We start from the raw sequence: 7,400 nt of genomic DNA, 5'->3' as shown, positions 1-7,400 counted from the left end.
AGGCAGTTGAAGGCTGCTATTAAATCCCACTCTGTCTTCTCTTCTCTGGTCTAAATAAGCCCAGCTCCCTCAGCCTCTCTTCAAAAGTCATGTCCCTCAGCCCCTGAACCATTTTTGTTGCTGGACTTTTTCCAAGTTGTCCACATCCTTTCTGTAGTGGGGGCCCAAAACTGAACACAGGACTCCAGATGTGGCCGAACTAGTGCTGAATAGAGGGGAAGAATCACTTCCCTTGACCTGCTGGCAACACACCCACCGATGCAGCCCAGTATGCCATTAGCCTTCTCAATGAGGGCACGCTGCTGGCTCATATTCAACTTATTGGCCACTGTAACCTCCAGGTCCTTTTCTGCAGAGTTGCTGCCCAGCCAGTCCGCCCCCAGCCTGCACCAGTACATGGGACTGCTCCATCCTAAGTGCAGGACTTTGTACTTGTCCTTGTTGAACCTTATGAGATTTCTTTTGGTCCAGCCTTCCAGTTTGTCCAGGTCACTCTGAATCATAGCCCTGTCCTCCACTGTATCTGATACTCCTCCAGCTTGGTGTCATCTGCAACTTGCTGAGGGTGCACTCTGTGCCATCTTCCAGGTCATTGATGAAGACATTGAACAAATATTGTTCTCCTACATGCCAAGAGAGTACCCTAACCACCTAAGTTTTCAGGGTGGAATGAGGGAAAAGGCTTACTCAGTCTTTTCTATTGAAGTTGGATCTGAGAGAGAGGGGCAAAGAAAGAGAAGAGTGAGAGGTTAATTCTGTGGTCTGTGGTTCATAAGCTCACCTGGGATGAGGGAGGATCCGTTTCAAAGCCCCCAGACAGAGTTGGGGGCTTGAAAACACCTTCCCACCAGACCATTCTCTGTAATGGGACATTTGCACACCCTGCCATTCCCCAAATCTTTTGTCCTTGGCTTTCTTTGATACAAAGCCCAGTCTGAAGACCTGCTCTGAGAACACCTACTGGATGGGGCCCTGCAGGTGCAATATGATGGGAAATGGCCAGTTTGAGCATCTCTCCCAGACTGAGGTGTGAGCTGGGGCTACCAGGACTTTGGGGGGGGGGGGTTTCTGCTTGGGCAAGTAGAAACTTAGTCACTAAAGAGAATTTACCAGCAAAAATTTAGGGGCCACCTGATCATGAGGTTAGAGGTTCTCAGTGGTAGATATGTCCACATCTCGATAGCAGAGTGTGCCAGCAACAGCATTACCCAGCATACCCCACCCACCCATTCCCAAATTCACATGCAGGCAGTCCTCAGACTTAGTATGCAACTGGTTCCTGAAAACCGCATCTTAAGTTGAAAAGTTGTAACTTGGAACCGATTTTCCCAAAGGAAATGATGTTATAAATGGGGGATTGGTTCCTGAACCAAGGTCCGATACCCTATTTTCACCAAAAATAACCCAGAATTTTGTACTCAATCAATTATAGATGAGTAATATAGCTACATTAATGTATTTATATTGTAAGTAGCAATCATATTGATTTGGAAGGACTTCTTTGAGGTGATTTTGCTGGACTTTTTGAAGGGCTCTTGGCTGGACTTTTTGCAGGGTTCTTGGCTGGAGTATTCTCAGAAGTCTTGCCCCCAGGTTTTTCTGAAAGTCTTAACCAGGCTGTCAATTTATAAACGTTGTGAGGGCAAAACGTTGTAACTTGAAGCGTAAGTCAAGGACTTCCTGTATATCTCCTTGAGGTCACACTATGATTGTTCCCAGCAGATGCTCTCAAGAGTGCTATAGATCAAGGTCTTGAGACCTTAATTTTGGGTACACAGCATGTTAGTAAGAGTGGGTGTGCAGAGCATGGTCAGGCTGATGAGCCCTGAATGACTCATCAAAGGTCACAGAGGGAGTCTGTATATTGGGCAGGGAAGAGAGATGTGCTGTCTTGAGCTATGGGTTGATATTCTTGCTAATGGTCTGTCCTTCCCCTCTCCAGTCAATGGAGAGGTAGATGCTTCTGTATTTCTCTATCAATCCTCTAATTTCCTGATTCTCTCCCCTTTTCCTGCTGTTACAAGTGCTTTATTTTAAAAAAATGACCTGAACAACATTCAAAATTATTAATATTTCCATGAACTGATGGGAAACAAAAAATTCAAAGGTATATTGATAAGAGGCCTCTGTTTTCAGTCCCTCACCCTACTAATAAACAGAGGAGGATGCATGACTGAGGAGACAATGAGGACCACGTCAAAGAGTGACAGGTCACTTGGACATTAAGAAAACCTGTTTCATGGGGAAAAGAAAAGACCAGACCAAAATCTTATTGCATAGGTTTCCTTTTAGGGACTTGAAGGGGATTTTATTGATATGGAGTGTCAGTGGGTATGACATGAAAAGCAATGCTTCCTCAAAAGCTACAGTATTCTCATCTCAAACTTGCAGTTCTTTTTATAATGATCTATCAAGTTAATAGGTACACAGCTATGCAGTGTCTTTGTAATTAGACATAATGATTTTTAATGTCATGGGTAGGAGTAGTTCATTTTTATCAATATTTTTTCCCAATGTTTAAAGATAATTGGGGCTGGTTCTGGACCACACATTGATGGAAGACATGAAAGAAGAACTTAGGATACTGCAGAAAGAAATGGGCGGTGGCATTACCAAACACCAAACATCCTGCAGAGTCTGAAAGAGTCCTCTGGGGTCATACAGCTGCCTGAGCACCTCCTACTTCACCTTTCATCTGTCCTTCTGCCTAAGTGATTCCCAGATGTTGGATCAGCCATGTGATAACATTGAGTATTATGTAAATATAGCCACCTTTGGTGATATTTCTATCTATCTTGAGCTGAAGAGAGAGTTGGCCAACCTCTGACTGCTGCAAAGGTGACAGGTGAAAGGAGGTGGGGAGATGGTGGTAGATAGTAGGAGGTCATCTACTTCCTGTCATAGACTTGTATCAAGAGCACAGCTCAGCCAGCCAGGATGAATAACGCATACTGATGTATGCTTGTTTAAAAAATCTCTTTCTTCGTATTTTGCTGTCTTCATTAGCATTGTAACACTTCTGCTCCATGGATAACCTTGAGGTGGTGACAGATTCTTAAAAAGACAATAAGCTCTGTTACAGCAACAGACTTTCAAACTGCCCGAATACTTTTCCACCATTAGCAGCCTGTCTTAAGGGAAGCCAGGGTGGCAGCAGATGGCTTTCTATTTCCAAATGAAAATTACCGGCATGATGAGCTATCCAGAGTAATTGGATAGCTGCGAGAGCTCCTGCACATAAGCCTTCAAGTTCAAGACATTTGTCGCCTCAACTTTGCTGTTAACTTAGTGCATGTGTGTCAGCTTGCCAGGTATCACTGTGGCCCACAGGAAGTGATCTTTTATTCCTGACCAACCTGTGTTATACAGTCATTAATAATTCTGATGAGGGACAATCGTGGTGGCTTGGTTTCTCGTGAAAGTTAGAGAGAAAGGTCAAGGTATCTTTCAATACTGCAAAGTCATTTGTTAAAAACACATTTACCCGTACATTTACCATCATTTCTAACCATGGAAACATGCTGACCTACAGTGGAGGCAATCAGAGATGTCATATCCTTTCCGCGAAAGCCACAAAATGATGACTTTCAGATTTGCCTTTTCTCACAGCATCCACCATGAACAGTCTGAGGAGAGACAGCAAAGCCACTGTTTCCATAAGTTGCCTCCAGTTAAGTGTGCCATAGTTTTGGAGAGACCACCATAAGACACTTTGACCATCATTTTCAGTGTGACACCTCAAACTGAAGCCTGTCAGAGCTGGTTACTTATGCAAATTAAGCCCAATAAACTTCAAATCAGGCAGTCAACAGTTTTGACCTTCAAAAGCTGAAGATGCTTTTGAAAATCATGCTTCTGGTTACTAGTAAGGGAATGAACAAGATAATGTGATGACATGACATGGCTAAAAGTTTGCTATGAACTCTGCGGAAAGGAAAGGGGGAAAAAGAGCTGAAGCTGGAGTTGCCTTGTAAGGACTCAGTCAAAGACCTGGCATGATGGGCTTGGGGCCTGGACGAGCATGCTGGAGCACCACAGAGATACTGGGTTGACAGCAGCTATGCTGCAACTCATCTCAGGGTGCATCTACACAGCACACACAAGGTTCTTGGGGTGAATCTGATATCTTTTATTAGACCAACTTAAATAGTTGGAAAAAAAATTTTTTAGCAAGCTTTAGACCAACACAGCTACAACCTACACCCCTCTACACAGCACATTCATAGCTGTGTTTGCTCGTGCTTGAAGCAAATACACCCTGGCAAGGGTAATGCATGCTGTCAGCTGGATTGCACACGCTCCAGGGACCCTGGGTACAGACTGGTTTCGGGTGCATGGCAAAACCTGTGCTGCCACATCTTGACTGCTTTTATCGCTCATGCTCACTAGACAATACTAGCCCCCATGTGGAAACACGTGCCTCAGTCATACCTTCATTTTGCTGTACAGATTTACCTGGGAACACAGGGGAGCCTGGATCAGAAGTGCGCAAAAATGTCTGAGAGTCACCCTCTCTCTCCCTCTTGGCTACAAGTCTGTTCCCTTTGAAGGGCTTGTGTATGCCATGCCAGCAGTGTGTACCAGGGAGCACAGGGACTGAGTATACCCTTCCCATCCAAGTCCACTAACAAGCTCCAGAGCTGAAAGCTTCCCAGTGAAGCTATTCCTGTCTTATCCAGAGCTCCTACTCTCCAGCCATCAGTGTCCTGCGGGTCTGTGGGGGACAAGCAATGTTCTCCGTCCTCTTCAGGACTGGGGACTGAGATGATATAGATAGGCCTTAAGAAATGTTCTCAACCACTGTCCCTTTGTCCTAGCCCCCTGACTCCTGAGTGGTCTCTGATATTAAAAGTGGGTCACTGAAATCAAGGCTGGCATTCCTTTGACTCTGGCATTAGCAGCTTGAGCATTCAGCTTTCTGGATGACCTGAATAAATGCCCCAGTTACTTTATTTGCTTTTGTGTTCATTTGAAGAGCACTCTTGCAGAGGTCTGGATAACTGGGATCCAGACTGGACCAAGCTCGAATCGATTCCCTGCTGTCTGATCCATGCGAGTTAACCCAGGCCTTTGTTTTCTCTAGGACTTATGAGGAAGAGCTTGAAGATATTCTGAAAATGCATAAGCATATTACAGTAGATCTGTGTACAGAAAGCCAGTGTACCATGTAGCACCCCCTTAAACCGAATTGCAAAGTCTTAAGCAGGATGTCCATAGTCAGTAGGCTTCATACTTCATCTTTAAATAAATACTTGCAGAGTCAGGTGCTTACTTATAAGCCACTGGTACTCAACCTATGGCCTGCCAGCCAGATCTGGCCCACAGAGCCAAGTCATCCAGCCCATGGGGCTCTCCACAAGTCCATTAACTTGTCAACTGTGGAAATACTACTTTCCATGGCTCTTACTCCGGCAATTCATGCTGCCACCGTTCCCTCATGAGAAGCCCTATGGGCCAGATAACATGCCCCCACATACCAGATGGAACCAGCACACAGGGTTGGTCCATGACCAGTTCTGGTGCATGGCACAAGGTTGGCGTGCGGTGTCAGTCCACATTCAGATCTGGTGTGTAGGGTCTAGCTAGCTCATGGGGTCAGCCCAAGCCTTTGAAATTTGGTGTATGGGGCAGTTATCAAAAACCCAGTACTGTCCGGTCTTTATAGAGACAAGGCTACTGTCTTTTTGCAAACTTAGACACAAAATTAAAGGACAGTTAAAAATTCCTTAATGATTACCCCTTTTTCTACCAAATCAAGACACAATCACATTTCCCAAGGATCCTCCATTCCCTCTTAGCAGGTAAAGTATTACTACCACCCAAGCCAGATAAAGAGACAAGAGAGAGGTCTATAACCTGACCTTTTATTTGATTACACCAAAAAATCACAAGAATAAGCACTTGTCTGTATGCCTTCCTGCAACAACACAGATTCGCATCTATACCATCTGGGGGAGATGCAGGTGGATGGAGGATGGTGTCATGCAGGCTAGCAGCAGGTTGTCTTGAATTTGCTGAGGTCTCCCAAAATCCTCCCCTGCTTTTACCCCAAATTTATATGCAGCTTATTTAAATAAACACTCTGATTGGTATTATTCAAATGTCTTTGTTTCACAATGAGACTTTGGGAACTGGACTAAACCAGTTTTTCTGTGGACTTGGAAGGTGCCAATTAGTTGGGGTCTGTGTCCCAGTGAAAAGCATTATTTTGGAAGAGACTTCTTTCTCCCACCATCTGGGAATACGATGTTTCTCTCACTTTGCAGACCAGGCTAGTTTTAATGTACATTAGGTCAACAAAAACTCATTATTTCAATAGAATTTTAGCTGACAACGTCAATTATTATCAAACAACAAAACATCAATCGTTACTTTTGGCTGCTGGTACTTTCCCAAACAGGAATTATTCATTCTTGGCCTAGTTTAATATTACTGGCTTAATGAACAAATTGTCTTTCTAATTTGCCAGGCTACTGCTTATGATTTAAATGCAACCTTATTGCTTATTGGTTGTATACCAGGTAAAACACATATCAGTCATAACTTAGGCTGTTGCTAGGTCTGCAGTGTGGATCCGCACACTGACCCTGGAGGTTAACTTAGTGCTGGATCAGGCCGATAGACCAACCCCACCCACCAGATCCAAACTGTGGATCAGGCCTGTGCCACTCATTAGGCCTGTGGGGTCAAATGGATTGAGCACCACTGTTGTAAGCCATAAAGGCATAATAACAACCGGGGCCAGATTTTGTTCCACCTATTGGGTGTCATAGTAATGTTTGTCAACAAGGATGCCACAAGATCCTTTCAGACATGCCATGGCATGGGTGCTCTGCCATCACTGCCACCGGGTAAAAGTGCCCTATGCACTAGGTGTACAGTTGGACCAGGAAGGGTTGTGGCACGCACATGCTCCTGCCTGCATTAGGGTTCTCTAATAAGCCTGAAGCAGGCAGGAATGAGTGGTTTTTCTGCAGCCCTTCCCATTCAAAACTTGTATCTCCTGGAAATGGAGTCACATGGAGCAGGTGGTTAGCACACCTAAATAAACTCCAGTGCAGTTTGTGCCAGAGTTTATTGCTCCTGCGTGCAGTGTCTTCACGTGCTCCCAGGACCGCAGCACATTGACCCGAGGTAACAGTCCCTCCTGGCAGGGGGGTCAGCCTGCCAACCTGGGGTTGCTCTGCCCTAGCTCAACCTGCTGTAGAGGGCTGGCTGGGAGAGTGTGACAATGTGGGGCTAGCCAGCAAGCAGCCCCTGCACTGTAGCACCCTTGTGCCCCAACCAGCTGGGTCATCATCTACATGCGCGTTGCGGTGGAGTAAAGTACTCTGCCACAGGATAGTACTCGTGTCTGGCAGTACCATATGCAACTGGTAGGGGAGGCTTGGGGGGGGGGG

This window comes from Gavialis gangeticus, unplaced genomic scaffold (assembly GCF_001723915.1).
Source record: "Gavialis gangeticus isolate Ggan-Ray unplaced genomic scaffold, GavGan_comp1, whole genome shotgun sequence".
NCBI classification, from domain to species: Eukaryota; Metazoa; Chordata; order Crocodylia; family Gavialidae; genus Gavialis; species Gavialis gangeticus.
The sequence above is the reverse complement of the archived record's forward strand: the minus strand, read 5'-3'. Positions refer to the sequence as shown.